The sequence below is a fragment of the Podarcis pityusensis genome, assembly GCF_964106645.2.
Source record: "Podarcis pityusensis genome assembly, chromosome: 9".
Taxonomy (NCBI): domain Eukaryota; kingdom Metazoa; phylum Chordata; class Lepidosauria; order Squamata; family Lacertidae; genus Podarcis; species Podarcis pityusensis.
The window spans coordinates 17,781,741-17,799,945 of record NC_138034.1 but is presented as its reverse complement, the minus strand read 5'-3'; the positions used below and the strand labels follow the sequence as shown (position 1 = coordinate 17,799,945).

At 42.9% G+C, this 18,205-nt stretch overlaps 1 protein-coding gene and 1 long non-coding RNA gene across 2 annotated transcripts in view; both read left to right on the top strand.

Annotated features, from left to right (window-relative positions):
* The window catches only part of GABRB1 (gamma-aminobutyric acid type A receptor subunit beta1), a 98,339-nt gene that overhangs the window by 43,161 nt on the left and 36,973 nt on the right, over positions 1-18,205 (top strand). The window lies entirely within an intron of this gene.
* LOC308485011 lies at positions 5,123-16,339 on the top strand. Its single transcript, XR_013990295.1, has 2 exons — positions 5,123-5,668; positions 16,171-16,339. It is a non-coding gene; the product is annotated as an uncharacterized lncRNA (long non-coding RNA).

The window sequence follows — 18,205 nt, the reverse complement described above, 5'->3', positions numbered from 1 at the left end:
CCCGAGGTATGACTGTATTATAAAGACACCACAACCTTTGCTGTTCTTCATTCCAAAGAAACCAGGAACCCTGGGTAAGCACCAGAAACCTCTTGAAACTCGCACCACTCAAAGATTGGGGTGGCAGGCAACAATATTCTGTTTGTGTTGATGGTAACATATTACTAGGAATCCTGAGCCAGTATAAGCTGTTGTTAAGAATGAGTTGTATTAAATGTGCACTTCTGCTAAGACTGCGAAAAGAACCAGTTAGGGGATTGAGTTAATTGTCAGGCTTGCAAAACCTTATTTGCAGTCAAATATATAATCACCACGTGAGCCTACTATTCTTCTTCTCCACAGTAGTGTCTTTAAATTCGATGCAGGTTTATTTCCTAATTCAACAACCCAGTCTAGCTTTAAAGTAGAAGCAGAGATTATTTGTCATTCAAACTACAGTATTCTCTGCCATTTTTTTCCAGAAGAACTTCCACATACTAGTATGTCTGTTGTACCATAACTGCACCATAATGGCAGTTCTAAGAAAGCTTGGTCAGTTCTGCCACAAACTCTACTGCTTTGTCTCTAAACCTTCTCAATTGTGAGTTACATTTAAGTTTCATAACACATGTCATTGGCAACTGTTCAAAAGTTCAAGATTTTGAGGGATGTAGCAAAGTTCTCATTGAATTGTTAGTGCAAGCCCCCACACTTATGAGTAGAGTTGCTATTTTATCTCCGTCTATTGTATCATTAGTAGTGAAAAGGTGAGTCAATATTTCAGAGTACTCTTAGATTTCCTCCTGTTGAATAAACTGTGAAGGAGTCAGCAAAGTGGTAGGCATTATATTTCAGCAGGTAGAAATTCTCCTGTTCCTTTCACTGAGCAAGGTTATAAGTTCAACTTCTACTTCTTCACTGTATGTTACAGCATGAACATAGGAACACTTTGGTTTTTAATTACAAAATATGCTGTGACAAAAATTTGTCAGAGTGACAGTTTTGGATTACCATATTTTTTGCTCTATAAGACTCACTTTTTCCCTCCTAAAAAGTAAGGGGAAATGTGTGTGCATCTTATGGAGCGAATGCAGGCTGTGCAGCTATCCCAGAAGCCAGAACAGCAAGAGGGATTGCTGCTTTCACTGCGCAGCGATCCCTCTTGCTGTACTGGCTTCTGAGATTCAGAATATTTTTTTCTTGTTTTCCTCCTCCAAAAACTAGGTGCGTCTTGTGGTCTGGTGCGTCTTATAGAGCGAAAAATACGGTGCTTTGTAAGGAGAGACTCCCTTGATTAGATGCTGGCCAGTGAAGAGACTGACCACTGCAAAGTCCACCAGGGGGGTACAATACTTGCTCCGACTCGGACACCAGCAACCCATGTTACGCCCCTGTATATGGGTGTTTTTTAAATATGAGTATTCAATCATATGAGTCTCCATCAATAAGCATTCTGAAGTGTTACAACGTACCACTTCATCTGCCGTTTGGGAGACCTTGACCTACTTAGTGCAATAGAAGAACTAATTTTGCATACACTTTGTCTCCCGTTTTCTATTCTCATTCAGATTTTAAACAGAGCTTTCTTAATACCTAGCATGTCATTAATGTCATGTTATCAACACCAGCCTCATCTCCACAACTTCCCAGTGGGGTTGGAAAGTTGTCTTAGAAACACAGTTGCCATAGCAACCGGATAATAATGGACGTTATAACAACTTAACGCAGTTTTGCTGAAGGACACTGTCAAACTTTATGAATTTGGTTTATTATTAGAAATACGGCGTGTGATGCTACAATAGCTGCTTGTTGTGTAACTTGCCAACAATGGCAGGGGGAGCGCATTCAAATTATTTCTCTCTCTCTTTAAATACTTGTTGCAGCTTTTACAGTTATGATAAACACGGGGCCCCTGGTGTCTTGGACTGTATACACACTGTGCATTTAAATCACAGGACTCCACCCCTCAAAAAAATTAATAATAATCCTGGAAACTGTAGTTTATTATAGTCAGTTGCTTATCAGCTGCTTGTTCCTGCAGTCCAGGGCAAGGAGCAAAACTGAGCACCTGCTGGGCTATTCAGTTATACATGACTGAGGAGTTGGTGGCTCACCAAATCTGCTAACCAAGAGAAAATTATATGTAAGAAGTTTGCACAGAACTATGGTATGGTCATTATTCTGGATGTTAAAATGTCCAGGAATTTTAAATGGTTATGTTTAGACTGCATTGTTGTTCTGTTGTCACCTCTCATCTTGCTAATTCATCACTAATGCTGATGTGCTATTGTTTTGTTTTGTTGTACAGTGGTACCTCAGGTTACATACGCTTCAGGTTACATACGCTTCAGGTTATAGACTCCGCTAACCCAGAAACAGTGCTTCAGGTTAAGAACTTTGCTTCAGGATGAGAACAGAAATTGTGCTCCGGCGGCACAGCAGCAGCGGGAGGCCCCATTAGCTAAAGTGGTGCTTCAGGTTAAGAACAGTTTGGGGTTAAGTACGGACCTCTGGAACGAATTAAGTACTTAACCCGAGGTACCACTGTATTGGTATTTGGAACCAAGTTTCTTTCATGCCCATTGTACATTGCCCTGGCATCTGTTTGCGTTAAATATTTTTAAGTAAAGAAATAAAATGAGGTTCAGCTCAAAGGGTGCCTTCAGACGGGTGTTTATTGTGGAATAGCTGCTGATCAGGGTTGTTTTTTTCCACCATCCACACAACATAGCTTCCCCCATGTAATCCATATTCACCCTTTCTGGGGAATAGGAAAACAAACCCTCCATTGCCAGCATCCAGTTTGCAAATTAACCCCCCATCTGGAAGACCCTTAGTCATGAATCATATTAATTTCTTGATATGCTGACATTCATTTTCTCCCCTTTCCAAGAGCAAAGTACTCTCTAAGTATTTGTTACCACTTTTGCTTTTATAAGAATGGGAAGTTATTGCAGGGTTGAAAATCTTCCGAATTCACAAAAGCAATAGAAAATAATTTGGTTGACTTTGATGAGTTTTGGATCACGCTCCTTTAGGATGAATGTATAATGGGCTGCCTTACATTGTACTCTGAAAGTGTAAGGGCTTTCAAGGAAGTGTTTATTATGATTGCTTTGAATTTTTGACTCTTTATTTGGCAATGAAAGGTTTTGAAAGGCCCCAGTTTTGCAACGGCAACTAAATTATTACATTGCCTTTGATATGTTCTGTTATTTGTCACTGCAAATGTTTCTGCGCAAACTTACGAGCTTTGATGCAGTGTAATGTGTTTTTGTTCCTTTTCCGTCTTTGCCTCAGCTCAGTTATTATGGAGAAAGGAGACACTCAGACATAAGGCTAAAGGCATTGGTACAGGTGAATACTGATATCCAAGCTAAGCTTGTTATGCATCGAAAAATCCAATGAGCACGTCAAGCGTTAGAGAATTAGCTTTCAAGTGTTTGTGGAAATTCATCTGCTAGGGCTTTGATATGAGACGGCATTGGCATGAAGGCATAAAAGATGGATGGCAATGCATTGAATATCAAATTAGGGTTGAGAGGCAAACTAAGAATGGCATCTTCATTTAAACTCAAAGAGGGATACTGATTTTGGATCACATCAAATGAAATCACCAGTTTCCAGGTCATAGAAAACAAGTTGGAGGATTTTCTCATCATTGAGGCATTGGTTTTCAAGAAAATCCGATCTGTTCCTTTGTCATTTCTGGGTGCCAAAAGTTAATTAAAATGCATTCCCTTCTCAGGAGGAGGAGGGAAACCTCTGAAGTTCTCTTAGTTTCATCTTCAAGCACTGACAGATTTCAAAGAACAATGAAGTGTTGGCAGCATTATCAATTGGACCTGGTGAACTCTAGTTCAAACTACAGATTTTTCATCCAGGCCCCTTATATACTTTATGAAAATGATTCCTTCCTTTCAAAAACATGATCTAAAATGTTTATTCTGGTCTGGTGTTATATGGAATGTAAAGGGGCAGGCTGGTATAATATGCAGGGTTTTTTAAGAGTTGTCATAAATTCAAGCAAGTTTTACCAATGTCTTTTAAAAGAGAGCATGAGTTTAGTCACCATCCACAGTTAATATCTATGCAGTGATAAATGTTATAAAATTTGTGAATATTGATGCTTACTAATAATTTTTAAGAACTTAGGAGGCCATTTAGATGTTAGCTGTTATTTTTTGCATATCTTCTCTCTAGAATGTTATGGAGATCTTCTTGGACTCTTAACTGCCATCCCAGGCCATTGGCCATCTTGGCTAGGGCTGTTGAGAGTTAATGTCCCTCATTATCTAGACCAGAGCTTTCCAAACTGTGTGTCGTGACAGGTTAGTGTGTCGCCTGCAGTGTGTAGGTGTGTCTGCTCCCAGGAATGGAAAGGGGCTAGTTTAACCTCTGGTTTGCTAGTAAAACTGAATCACTGTGTCACAAAATGATGTAAAACTAAATTACTATGTCGCGAAAAGATGCATAACTAAAAAGTGTGTCACCGACATGAAAAGTTTGGAAAGCTCTGATCTAGAGGGCCACAGGTTTTCTATTCCTGCTTTAATTAAATCACTCTTGTTTGCTGTAACACAATCTGATTCTTCTATGAAATATATTTGCAGTATTTTACAATGGGTCATGTTTGTTTGATGGTTCATGAGCAGGGCAAGCATGGCTAAATGCAGAACAGGCTGACTTTGCTTACAGTTTCATCTGTCAGATGCATAGCTGTCAACTTTCAGATTTGAAAATAAGGGATCAGCGGCCTCGAAAATAAGGGATCAGCAGCCTCACCTGTCCTGGGGACAGTCTACGAGATATCTAACAATCCGGGATAGCAGCGGGAAGCAGCAGGAAACGGCGCTGGAATAAGGGAATTTCCCGCAAAAAAAGGGAAGGTTGACAGCTATGCTCTGATGCAACCTACAGACCTGTCCATGCCATTGATGACATTTAAGCGACACAAGTGCAAAATTGCACAATTTTCAGTAGGTTGTAACTCCAGAAAGGACTAATAGCTTGTTTTGGAGGATGAAACATTTCCCCTCACACTATTCAACTTCCTTTCATCACAGTTCTCCATGTGGAATGATTCTGCCAATGGGGCAACAAATTCTTCCTTAGCCAAAGGTGTCAGCTTGTAGTGATAATAATAATAATAATAATAATAATAATAATAATAATAATAATAAATTTTATTTATATCCCGCCCTCCCCAGCCGAAGCTGGGCTCAGGGCGGCTAACAGCAATCAAAATAATCCAACATTCTAAAAACATTCATTATAAAATTAATTAAAATCAAATTGATGGCAGCCATTAAGCAAAATTCTGTGCAGATTGCCAGAGGAGGGGGTCAGGCTGCACCCTGACCAAAGGCCTGGTGGAACAGCTCTGTCTTGCAGGCCCTGCGGAAAGATGTCAGGTCCCGCAGGGCCCTAGTCTCTTGTGACAGAGCGTTCCACCAGATTGGAGCCGCGGCCGAGAAAGCCCTGGCTCTAGTTGACGCCAGCCTAACCTCTCTGTGGCCTGGGATCTTCAGGATGTTTTTATTTGCAGACCGTAAATTTCTCTGTGGGACATACCAGGAGAGGCGGTCCCGTAGGTACGAGGGTCCTAGGCCGTATAGGGCTTTAAAGGTTAAAACCAGCACCTTAAACCTGATCCTGTACTCCACCGGGAGCCAGTGCAGCTGGTATAGTACCGGATGAATATGATCTCGCAGCAAAGACCCCATAAGGAGTCTCACCGCGGCATTCTGCACCCGCTGGAGTTTCTGGGTCAGTCTCAAGGGCAGCCCCACGTAGAGCGAGTTACAATAATCCAGTCTGGAGGTGACCGTCGCGTGGATCACAGTGGTTAGGTCAGGGCAAGAGAGATAAGGAGCCAACTGCTTAGCCTGGCGGAGATGAAAAAATGCCGCCTTTGTTATAGCTGTAATCTGCGCCTCCATAGAGAGGGAGGTATCGAAGATTACACCCAAACTCTTAACGGACGGTGCTGGCACCAGACATATCAAAACAACTTGATTGGTAGCATATTAGAACTCTACCAGCAGGAAGGTGACTATGTCCTTGATATGGAATCTAATATGAAGCCTAAGAGACTCTATGAAAAATGACCCTAGAAATCTGTTATGGATACATATTTCTGCAGCCTTTTGCTTTTTTAAGAACTTGTCTTTAACTGATCTAGTCATTATTTTAAGTGCTTATTTTCATCAATATTTGTAATGAATATTTAATATTATTACTTAGAGATCATTCATTTGATTAAGCAATAAATAAAATGTAAAGGGACCCCTGACCGTTAGGTCCAGTTTCGGACGACTCTGGGTGCTCATCTTGCTTTACTGGCCGAGGGAGCCAGTGTTTGTCCGCAGACAGCTTCCGGGTCATGTGGCGAGCATGACTAAGCCGCTTCTGGCAAACCAGAGCAGCACACAGAAACACCGTTTACCTTCCCGCCAGAGCGGTACCTATTTATCTATTTGCACTTGACGTGCTTTTGAACTGCTAGGTTGGCAGGAGCAGGGACCGAGCAACGGGAGCTCACCCTGTCACAGGGAATCGAACCACCAACCTTCTGATCAGCAAGCCCTAGGCTCTGTGGTTTAGACCACAGCACCACCTGCGTCCCAAGCAATAAATAAATCTAGCTAAATAAATACGGTAAATATCAGAGGTTGTGCTGCTAGCTTCAATCAGAGACTTCAGGCAGCTCCTAAAAACTCCTAATAAAAATTAGGCAAGAACAGGTAATTAGGTAGGCACCCTGGGTAGGCCGAATGCATGAATAGATTTTTTGATCCATCACAATTTTATAAAGAATATGGAGTTTTGGTTGACTTCTGCATTGCAGCAAGTCCCCACAAATGGGTTTCAGTGCTAATTGCACTGCTATAGGTATATGTAAATGCATCTTTTCATTTAAGGCCATTGCAGTTAATGGCTTTATAATAACAGGGTGAAAGGATGCCAGGACTGGCACAATTCATTATTTTGCACAGGCTTATGGACCCAACCTTAAAGCTGGAACAGACATAGCTTTTCATTCATCTGCCCCAGTAGTCCTCTCCACCAGCCCCTTCATAGCACCGCTGTGTCATGCAAAGGTTTATTAATGGGAAAAGACAAGTAGGGGATAAGACTAGCATCATCCCATGGTCAACAGATCATCAAAAATGTCACTGAAGCAGCCTCCACCCCTTGCAATAGCAGAAGGCTGAAACTAAAGCAACATTATCTTAGAAGGGTGGTGGGAATGGGAGATAGGCAGATAGCTGGGATGAGCCTGCTGACGACTCTTAACGACTGTAATGGGTCTTACAGGAAAAGGCAAGGGGTGAGAAGGTGAGAAATGGCTTAGTCATGTATAATGGGATAAGAATCCAATGTCTTTGTTCAAACCAGGTTTCTCCATGGTTTTAAGTTTGGTAATGAATTGCAATTCAGCAGCTTCTCTTTCCAGTCTATTTCTGAAATTCCTTTGTAGTAAAACAGCTACTTTGAGATCTTGTATAGAATGTCCTGGGAGATTGAAGTGTTCTCCTACTGGTTTCTCTGTTTTGTGATTCTTGATGTCAGATTTATGTCCATTTATTCTTTGGCGTAAGGTTTGGCCTGTTTGTCCAATATAGAGAGCTGAAGGACACTGTTGGCATTTGATGCCATACACAATGTTAGATGATGAGCAATTGAATAGTCCCGAGATGGTATGTGTGATGTTGTTGGGGCCGGTAATGGTGTTGTCCGGGTGTATGTGGCAGCAAAGACAGACCCAAAAAAGAAAATAACAGAACACCTCTAGTCATCACATACAGCTCCCAAGTTAAAACTGTACAACGCATCATCAGAGATCTACAACCTCTCCTGGACAATGACAGTTCTCTTTCTCAAGCTCTGGGAGGAAGACCTTTCATTGCCTACAGACAGCCACCCAATCTTAAACAACTCCTAACCCACAATAATACTACAACCAGACTTAACACGGACACTGGCACCAGAGCCTGCAATAAACCCAGATGCCAACTTTGCTGCCACATACACCCGGACAACACCATTACTGGCCCCAACAACATCACACATACCATCTCGGGACTATTCAATTGCTCATCATCTAACATTGTGTATGGCATCAAATGCCAACAGTGTCCTTCAGCTCTCTATATTGGACAAACAGGCCAAACCTTACGCCAAAGAATAAATGGACATAAATCTGACATCAAGAATCACAAAACAGAGAAACCAGTAGGAGAACACTTCAATCTCCCAGGACATTCTATACAAGATCTCAAAGTAGCTGTTTTACTACAAAGGAATTTCAGAAATAGACTGGAAAGAGAAGCTGCTGAATTGCAACTCATTACCAAACTTAAAACCATGGAGAAACCTGGTTTGAACAAAGACATTGGATTCTTATCCCATTATACATGACTAAGCCATTTCTCACCTTCTCACCCCTTGCCTTTTCCTGTAAGACCCATTACAGTCGTTAAGAGTCGTCAGCAGGCTCATCCCAGCTATCTGCCTATCTCCCATTCCCACCACCCTTCTGAGTAATACCCCTCCCCACCTTCTCACTATATAGAAGGATCTGGCAACTTCTGTTTCAGTGTATCTGAAGAAGTGTGCTTGCACACGAAAGCTCATACCAAGAACTAACTTAGTTGGTCTTAAAGGTGCTACTGGAAGGATTTTTTTTATTTTGATTATGGCAGACCAACACGGCTACCTATCTGTAACTGGAACCATGGAAGGCACCACATTGAGCCGCATGAAATGGAAGTCCATCAACCTCACCAAGAAACTTGCACAGGTACAGACTGATATCTTCTTTCTTACTAAATGCAAGAACCTGAACATTATACCCAAGGGTCTTAGAATTAAGAACCCTCTACAATCCACGTATCCCACTGAATATGCTAGAAAACTATGCAACACTTTCTCTAAGAAGCTGCTCAAACATCTGATCAGCGTTCTCTACTCTAAACAGAAGCTAATAAAGGAGGAACTCCTTGTATTAGACAACTCTATCAGGAACCACCAAGCTTGGCAAGAGTTCCAAAAGGAAAAACAAAACATTTACCACTCTCAACTGGAGCTACTGAAAAAACAGAAAAACAAGAAACTCTCTAACCTTTCCAACCTACAGGCTACTAATCAAAACAAGATCAACAATATTGTCAATCTCTCACAGCAAGCACTCAGCCCAGCCGAGGAATCAGTCCTTTCACGTGGACTGTCATTCTGCCCTGCCAAATCCCCACACATGATTCAGTTCTACGGGGACTTGGAAGCATTTTTCCGCCGTTTACGCCTGAAGGAGTATTTTCAACACACACAACAACAAGACCAATCAGAACAAACAACAACTTCACAACACAACACCTCTCAACCCACTGGAGAACAACAACCACCCTCCCAACAGAACACTGACCACCAACTACCTCCGAAAAAGTGTTACACAAAAAGGGACTCCACATGGACCCCTCCTGACGGACGCAATACCACACTGGACTTGTACATTGACTGCTTCCGCCACAGAATCCAAACAGATGTGACCAGAAAACACCATCGCTTACAACAAAATCTAAACCATGCTGAAAGGAGAGCCATAGATAATCTCAGAAACAACCCAGACATTATAATTAAAGAAGCAGACAAAGGTGGAGCTGTCGTCATCATGAACAAAACTTACTACATTCAGGAGGCTAACAGACAACTTTCCAATACCGCCTTTTACACAAAATTGGACTCAGACCCCACACAAGAATACAAGAAAGAACTGAACAAGATTGTTAAGGAGCTACCCCCACACATCCAAGAACAGATCCTCACCAACACACCAACAGAACCTCGACCAGGAACTTTCTATCTTCTACCTAAAATACACAAACCAGGAAATCCAGGACGCCCCATCATTTCAGGTATTGGCACTATTACAGTGGGTGTCTCTGGTTATATGGACTCTGTTCTGAAACCATATGCCATCAGTGCTCCCAGCTATGTACGTGACACCACAGATTTTCTGAGGAAAATACAATCTTTAAATAATCTTCCCAACAACACTATACTAGCTACTATGGATGTGGAATCTCTGTATACCAACATCCCACACAACGATGGTTTACAAGCTATAAGGAACACCATTTCAGATAAAACCACAGCGGACCTTGCCACCAAACTCTGCCAATTTGTCCTTACCCACAACAACTTCAAATTCGGTGATGACCTGTTCCTTCAGATCAGCGGCACAGCAATGGGCACCCGCATGGCCCCACAGTATGCCAACATCTTCATGGCAGATTTAGAACAACGTTTCCTAAACTCCTACCCACTCAAACCTCTCTTGTATCTGCGATACATTGACGATATTTTTATCATCTGGACACATGGTCAACAGACCCTGGACACCTTTCACCAGAAATTTAATGATTTTCACCCCACAATCAACCTTACAATGAATCAATCTATGCAAGAAATACATTTTTTGGACACTACTATAAAAATACAGGATGGGCGCATGGACACCACCTTATACCGTAAACCAACTGACCGACAAACATATCTACATGCCTCTAGCTACCATCCCAAACATACCAAACAGTCCATTGTATATAGCCAGGCACTACGTTACAGCCGCATCTGTTCCAATTCTACAGACAGAGACTCTCACCTAAGAGATCTACAGCAAACCTTTTCAGAACTAAAATACCCAGCAGATGAAGTTAGACAACAGATCAACAGAGCCAGACTTATACCCAGAGAGAACTTGCTGCAAGACAGACCCAAAAAAGAAAATAACAGAACACCTCTAGTCATCACATACAGCTCCCAAGTTAAAACTGTACAACGCATCATCAGAGATCTACAACCTCTCCTGGACAATGACAGTTCTCTTTCTCAAGCTCTGGGAGGAAGACCTTTCATTGCCTACAGACAGCCACCCAATCTTAAACAACTCCTAACCCACAATAATACTACAACCAGACTTAACACGGACACTGGCACCAGAGCCTGCAATAAACCCAGATGCCAACTTTGCTGCCACATACACCCGGACAACACCATTACTGGCCCCAACAACATCACACATACCATCTCGGGACTATTCAATTGCTCATCATCTAACATTGTGTATGGCATCAAATGCCAACAGTGTCCTTCAGCTCTCTATATTGGACAAACAGGCCAAACCTTACGCCAAAGAATAAATGGACATAAATCTGACATCAAGAATCACAAAACAGAGAAACCAGTAGGAGAACACTTCAATCTCCCAGGACATTCTATACAAGATCTCAAAGTAGCTGTTTTACTACAAAGGAATTTCAGAAATAGACTGGAAAGAGAAGCTGCTGAATTGCAACTCATTACCAAACTTAAAACCATGGAGAAACCTGGTTTGAACAAAGACATTGGATTCTTATCCCATTATACATGACTAAGCCATTTCTCACCTTCTCACCCCTTGCCTTTTCCTGTAAGACCCATTACAGTCGTTAAGAGTCGTCAGCAGGCTCATCCCAGCTATCTGCCTATCTCCCATTCCCACCACCCTTCTGAGTAATACCCCTCCCCACCTTCTCACTATATAGAAGGATCTGGCAACTTCTGTTTCAGTGTATCTGAAGAAGTGTGCTTGCACACGAAAGCTCATACCAAGAACTAACTTAGTTGGTCTTAAAGGTGCTACTGGAAGGATTTTTTTTATTTTGATTATGGCAGACCAACACGGCTACCTATCTGTAACTGGAACCATGGAAGGCACCACATTGAGCCGCATGAAATGGAAGTCCATCAACCTCACCAAGAAACTTGCACAGGTACAGACTGATATCTTCTTTCTTACTAAATGCAAGAACCTGAACATTATACCCAAGGGTCTTAGAATTAAGAACCCTCTACAATCCACGTATCCCACTGAATATGCTAGAAAACTATGCAACACTTTCTCTAAGAAGCTGCTCAAACATCTGATCAGCGTTCTCTACTCTAAACAGAAGCTAATAAAGGAGGAACTCCTTGTATTAGACAACTCTATCAGGAACCACCAAGCTTGGCAAGAGTTCCAAAAGGAAAAACAAAACATTTACCACTCTCAACTGGAGCTACTGAAAAAACAGAAAAACAAGAAACTCTCTAACCTTTCCAACCTACAGGCTACTAATCAAAACAAGATCAACAATATTGTCAATCTCTCACAGCAAGCACTCAGCCCAGCCGAGGAATCAGTCCTTTCACGTGGACTGTCATTCTGCCCTGCCAAATCCCCACACATGATTCAGTTCTACGGGGACTTGGAAGCATTTTTCCGCCGTTTACGCCTGAAGGAGTATTTTCAACACACACAACAACAAGACCAATCAGAACAAACAACAACTTCACAACACAACACCTCTCAACCCACTGGAGAACAACAACCACCCTCCCAACAGAACACTGACCACCAACTACCTCCGAAAAAGTGTTACACAAAAAGGGACTCCACATGGACCCCTCCTGACGGACGCAATACCACACTGGACTTGTACATTGACTGCTTCCGCCACAGAATCCAAACAGATGTGACCAGAAAACACCATCGCTTACAACAAAATCTAAACCATGCTGAAAGGAGAGCCATAGATAATCTCAGAAACAACCCAGACATTATAATTAAAGAAGCAGACAAAGGTGGAGCTGTCGTCATCATGAACAAAACTTACTACATTCAGGAGGCTAACAGACAACTTTCCAATACCGCCTTTTACACAAAATTGGACTCAGACCCCACACAAGAATACAAGAAAGAACTGAACAAGATTGTTAAGGAGCTACCCCCACACATCCAAGAACAGATCCTCACCAACACACCAACAGAACCTCGACCAGGAACTTTCTATCTTCTACCTAAAATACACAAACCAGGAAATCCAGGACGCCCCATCATTTCAGGTATTGGCACTATTACAGTGGGTGTCTCTGGTTATATGGACTCTGTTCTGAAACCATATGCCATCAGTGCTCCCAGCTATGTACGTGACACCACAGATTTTCTGAGGAAAATACAATCTTTAAATAATCTTCCCAACAACACTATACTAGCTACTATGGATGTGGAATCTCTGTATACCAACATCCCACACAACGATGGTTTACAAGCTATAAGGAACACCATTTCAGATAAAACCACAGCGGACCTTGCCACCAAACTCTGCCAATTTGTCCTTACCCACAACAACTTCAAATTCGGTGATGACCTGTTCCTTCAGATCAGCGGCACAGCAATGGGCACCCGCATGGCCCCACAGTATGCCAACATCTTCATGGCAGATTTAGAACAACGTTTCCTAAACTCCTACCCACTCAAACCTCTCTTGTATCTGCGATACATTGACGATATTTTTATCATCTGGACACATGGTCAACAGACCCTGGACACCTTTCACCAGAAATTTAATGATTTTCACCCCACAATCAACCTTACAATGAATCAATCTATGCAAGAAATACATTTTTTGGACACTACTATAAAAATACAGGATGGGCGCATGGACACCACCTTATACCGTAAACCAACTGACCGACAAACATATCTACATGCCTCTAGCTACCATCCCAAACATACCAAACAGTCCATTGTATATAGCCAGGCACTACGTTACAGCCGCATCTGTTCCAATTCTACAGACAGAGACTCTCACCTAAGAGATCTACAGCAAACCTTTTCAGAACTAAAATACCCAGCAGATGAAGTTAGACAACAGATCAACAGAGCCAGACTTATACCCAGAGAGAACTTGCTGCAAGACAGACCCAAAAAAGAAAATAACAGAACACCTCTAGTCATCACATACAGCTCCCAAGTTAAAACTGTACAACGCATCATCAGAGATCTACAACCTCTCCTGGACAATGACAGTTCTCTTTCTCAAGCTCTGGGAGGAAGACCTTTCATTGCCTACAGACAGCCACCCAATCTTAAACAACTCCTAACCCACAATAATACTACAACCAGACTTAACACGGACACTGGCACCAGAGCCTGCAATAAACCCAGATGCCAACTTTGCTGCCACATACACCCGGACAACACCATTACTGGCCCCAACAACATCACACATACCATCTCGGGACTATTCAATTGCTCATCATCTAACATTGTGTATGGCATCAAATGCCAACAGTGTCCTTCAGCTCTCTATATTGGACAAACAGGCCAAACCTTACGCCAAAGAATAAATGGACATAAATCTGACATCAAGAATCACAAAACAGAGAAACCAGTAGGAGAACACTTCAATCTCCCAGGACATTCTATACAAGATCTCAAAGTAGCTGTTTTACTACAAAGGAATTTCAGAAATAGACTGGAAAGAGAAGCTGCTGAATTGCAATTCATTACCAAACTTAAAACCATGGAGAAACCTGGTTTGAACAAAGACATTGGATTCTTATCCCATTATACATGACTAAGCCATTTCTCACCTTCTCACCCCTTGCCTTTTCCTGTAAGACCCATTACAGTCGTTAAGAGTCGTCAGCAGGCTCATCCCAGCTATCTGCCTATCTCCCATTCCCACCACCCTTCTGAGTAATACCCCTCCCCACCTTCTCACTATATAGAAGGATCTGGCAACTTCTGTTTCAGTGTATCTGAAGAAGTGTGCTTGCACACGAAAGCTCATACCAAGAACTAACTTAGTTGGTCTTAAAGGTGCTACTGGAAGGATTTTTTTTATTTTGATTATGGCAGACCAACACGGCTACCTATCTGTAACATTATCTTAGGCAGGGATAGGGAGCCTGTGGCCCTCCAGAGATTGTTGGACTCCAACTCCCATTAATCCCATTTTGAATTATGGTGCTGGAGGAGACTCTTGAGAGTCCCATGGACTGCAAGAAGATCAAACCGATCCATTCTTAAGGAAATCAGCCCTGAGTACTCCCTGGAAGGACAGATTGTGAAGCTGAGGCTCCAATACTTTGGCCACCTCATGAGAAGAGAAGACTCTCTGGAAAAGACCCTGATGTTGGGAAAGATGGAGGGCACAAGGAGAAGGGGACGACAGAGGACGAGATGGCTGAACAGTGTTCTTGAAGCTACCAGCATGAGTTTGACCAAACTGTGGTCAAGGCAGTGGAAGACAGGAGTGCCTGGCGTGCTCTGGTCCATGGGGTCACGAAGTGTCGGACATGACTAAACAACTAAACAACAACAACAACTCCCATGCAGGCAGCATGGACAGTGGCCAGGGATGATTGGAGTTGTGGTCCAGCAAATTGTGGAAAGCCACAGGCGTCCCATCCCATACCACGCAACTGTCCCATTTTGAGCGGGACATCCAAGATTTACTGAAGCCACGATGGCATCTGATCGCAATCCCAGATGTCCCATTTTGGCTTCTTCCTCTTCCGCCGTAGTCTCTGCCACCAACGCTGCCACCAGTCATACTTCAGGAGTTTCCACCACACTTCCATAGACACCAGGTTCTGGAAGTGGTGGGCAGGAAGTACAGCAGAGGAGGAGGAAGTGGAGGCTGCAGCCATGGCAGAAGAGGAGGCAGAGGCCATAGCAGCAGAGGGAGTGGGAAAGAGAGAAGGAGGGAAGGAGAGAGGGAGAGACCCACTGATGGTGCTGAGATGCCCACCCAGGATGTCCCCATGCAGTTGCCATAGTGCGCTCACTCTAATAATAATAATAACAACAATAATAAAATTTTATTTATATCCTGCCCTCCCCAGCCGAAGCTGGGCTCAGAGTGGCTAACAACAGTAAAATAATACAGCCTTCTAAAAACAATTCATTTTAAAACCAAATCAGAATCAAATTAATAGCAACCATTGGGCTAGAGTTCTACGGGGATTACCAAAGGAGAGGGTGAGACTGTGCCTTGGCCAAAGGCCTGGTGGAACAGCTCTGTCTTGCAGGCCCTGCGAAAAGATGTCAAGTCCCGCAGGGCCCTAGTCTCTTGTGACAGAGCGTTCCAACAGATCGGGGCCACAGCTGAAAATGCCCTGGCTCTGGTAGAGGCCAGCCTAGCCTCCCTGTGGCCCGGGACCTCCAAGATATTTTTGTTTGAAGATCCTCCGTGGGACATACCAGGAGAGGCGGTCCCGTAGGTACAAGGGTCCTAGGCCGTATAGGGCTTTAAAAGTTAAAACCAGCACCTTAAACCTGATCCTGTACTCCACCGGGAGCCAGTGCAGCTGGTATAGCACTGGGTGAATGTGATCCCCGTAAGGAGTCTCGCCACGGCATTCTGCACCCGCTGGAGTTTCTGGGTCAGTCTCAAGGGCAGCCCCACGTAGAGCGAGTTACAATAATCCAGTCTGGAGGTGACCATCGCGTGGATCACAGTGGCTAGGTCAGGGCGAGAGAGGTAAGGAGCCAACTGCTTAGCTTGGCAGAGATGAAAAAATGCCGCCTTTGTTATAGCTGCAATCTGCGCCTCCATGGAAAGGGAGGTGTCGAAGATTACACTCAGGTTGCCATGGCATGTGCCAGTGAAGGTAAGGCAGTGGGGTTGGATGGGAAGTGGCAGGGAGTGATGGCAGGCAGACAAGGGCATGGTGTGGGTGGGTCCCAATTTGCCCTCCCAAGATGTTGGATGCCACCTCTGTCAGAGGGAGCAAATCTTAATAGCAGCTGCATCTGTGTTCCAGTTGCCAGAGGCACTGAACATCAATACTAGTCTGAAAAAAAACTGAAGGGATGCCTCTGGCAATACGATGCCATCTGGCAAGATTATGCCAACCTCACATGAACTCATTTTAGATGTGGAAAGTGGGTGAAGAGTAGCCCATCAGAGTTGCCAAATCCCTTCAGTACCTATGTATATTTATAATTTATTATACGGTTAAAAACAAGTGTACTCTAGTTAATACAACTAATACTGGTATGGATAAAATAAAGTAAAATTAAAGGTGAGTAAGCAAAATGGAAGACTTAGGCTGGATCTAGACACATCAAAGAAGTGTTTCAGTTAAAGGTGTTTTAAATTTTGTATGAGAAATCAGGTTGGCAAAAACAGAACTCCACAGCGCCATCTGTTGTCACAGTGTTAGAATGCATAAACAACGCACATAAAGCGCTTTTTCTTTGCCAATGTAGCTGAGTCCTTAGTAATTTAAAGGACAGATAAATGGTCTATGTAGGCCGAGTAGGTAAAAACGACTGACGCATTTTGTAGGCTGTTGTGCAAAATTTTGCAGTTTGTCCGCAATGGTTGTCTTTGAAGAGGTTGCTCCAGTTCACAAGTATGAGAAATTCAGTCAGAATTAGTCACTCATAAAGGTTTTTTGGGAACTATTCCTAAGCAGGACTCTAGATCCACGTGCTACCTCCTGATCACATTTCTTTTCTGGACAGAATTCAAGTGAATGGTGCCTTCTGAAGACACAACCTTTATTAAATATATGTCTCCGTGGAAATAGAGGATTGCAGTAGAGACAAAGACTATGTCAGAAGAGGCCGTCTACACTACAAATCTGCCCCTAAAACACTGTGGAGGTGCTTTAGAAAGTAGGGACGTGTGAATTAGTAACAGGCAATCCTGAACTAAAGCACAAACATGAAGTAAAATATGAAGCAAAGTAACCTCTTAATGAAGTAAACAGGATCTACTTACATATGAGAATGGGTTTGATGGCAATGGATGCTACTGGCTCTCAAATCCTCTCTGCATTTTTCATTAAGGAGCCCAGCTGTTCTCATTTCTTTGCCTTTTGGTTCCCAGTTGCTTTTCTTGCCCCAGGCAAGCTGGCGTGGAGCAGGCACAACATCTAGTGAGACGGAGAGGCTTGTCAGGGCGGCAAGAGCTGGCACTGAAGTCCCTTTTCTGAGAAAACCTGAAGAGTCACCATATGGCGGCAACACACGTGTTTGGTGCACTTGCAAGCAATTAAAAAGCTCATCATGGTTGCATTAGTTGACATCTTTCCAGGGAAGGAGGCCTAGCATCACTGTAATAAGTGACCTTACCACTTGTAGATCCAGATTCCTCTGGGCCTACAAGTACAGTTTATCCCCGGACTACTAAGCACATCCATTTATATAACCCAAATTAGGAGATCCTAATAAACGTAGCATACACACCCTCCAGAACTGAGGAATGGTTATGAATGAAACCAATTACAAATAATAAGTTTTCACTCCAAAATCCACAGTTTATTAGGGCTACCAAAAATGTTGCAAAATAGCAGACAACCTTTTTGAGTTCTGTGATATTTTTGGCATTGCCCAAATATGAAG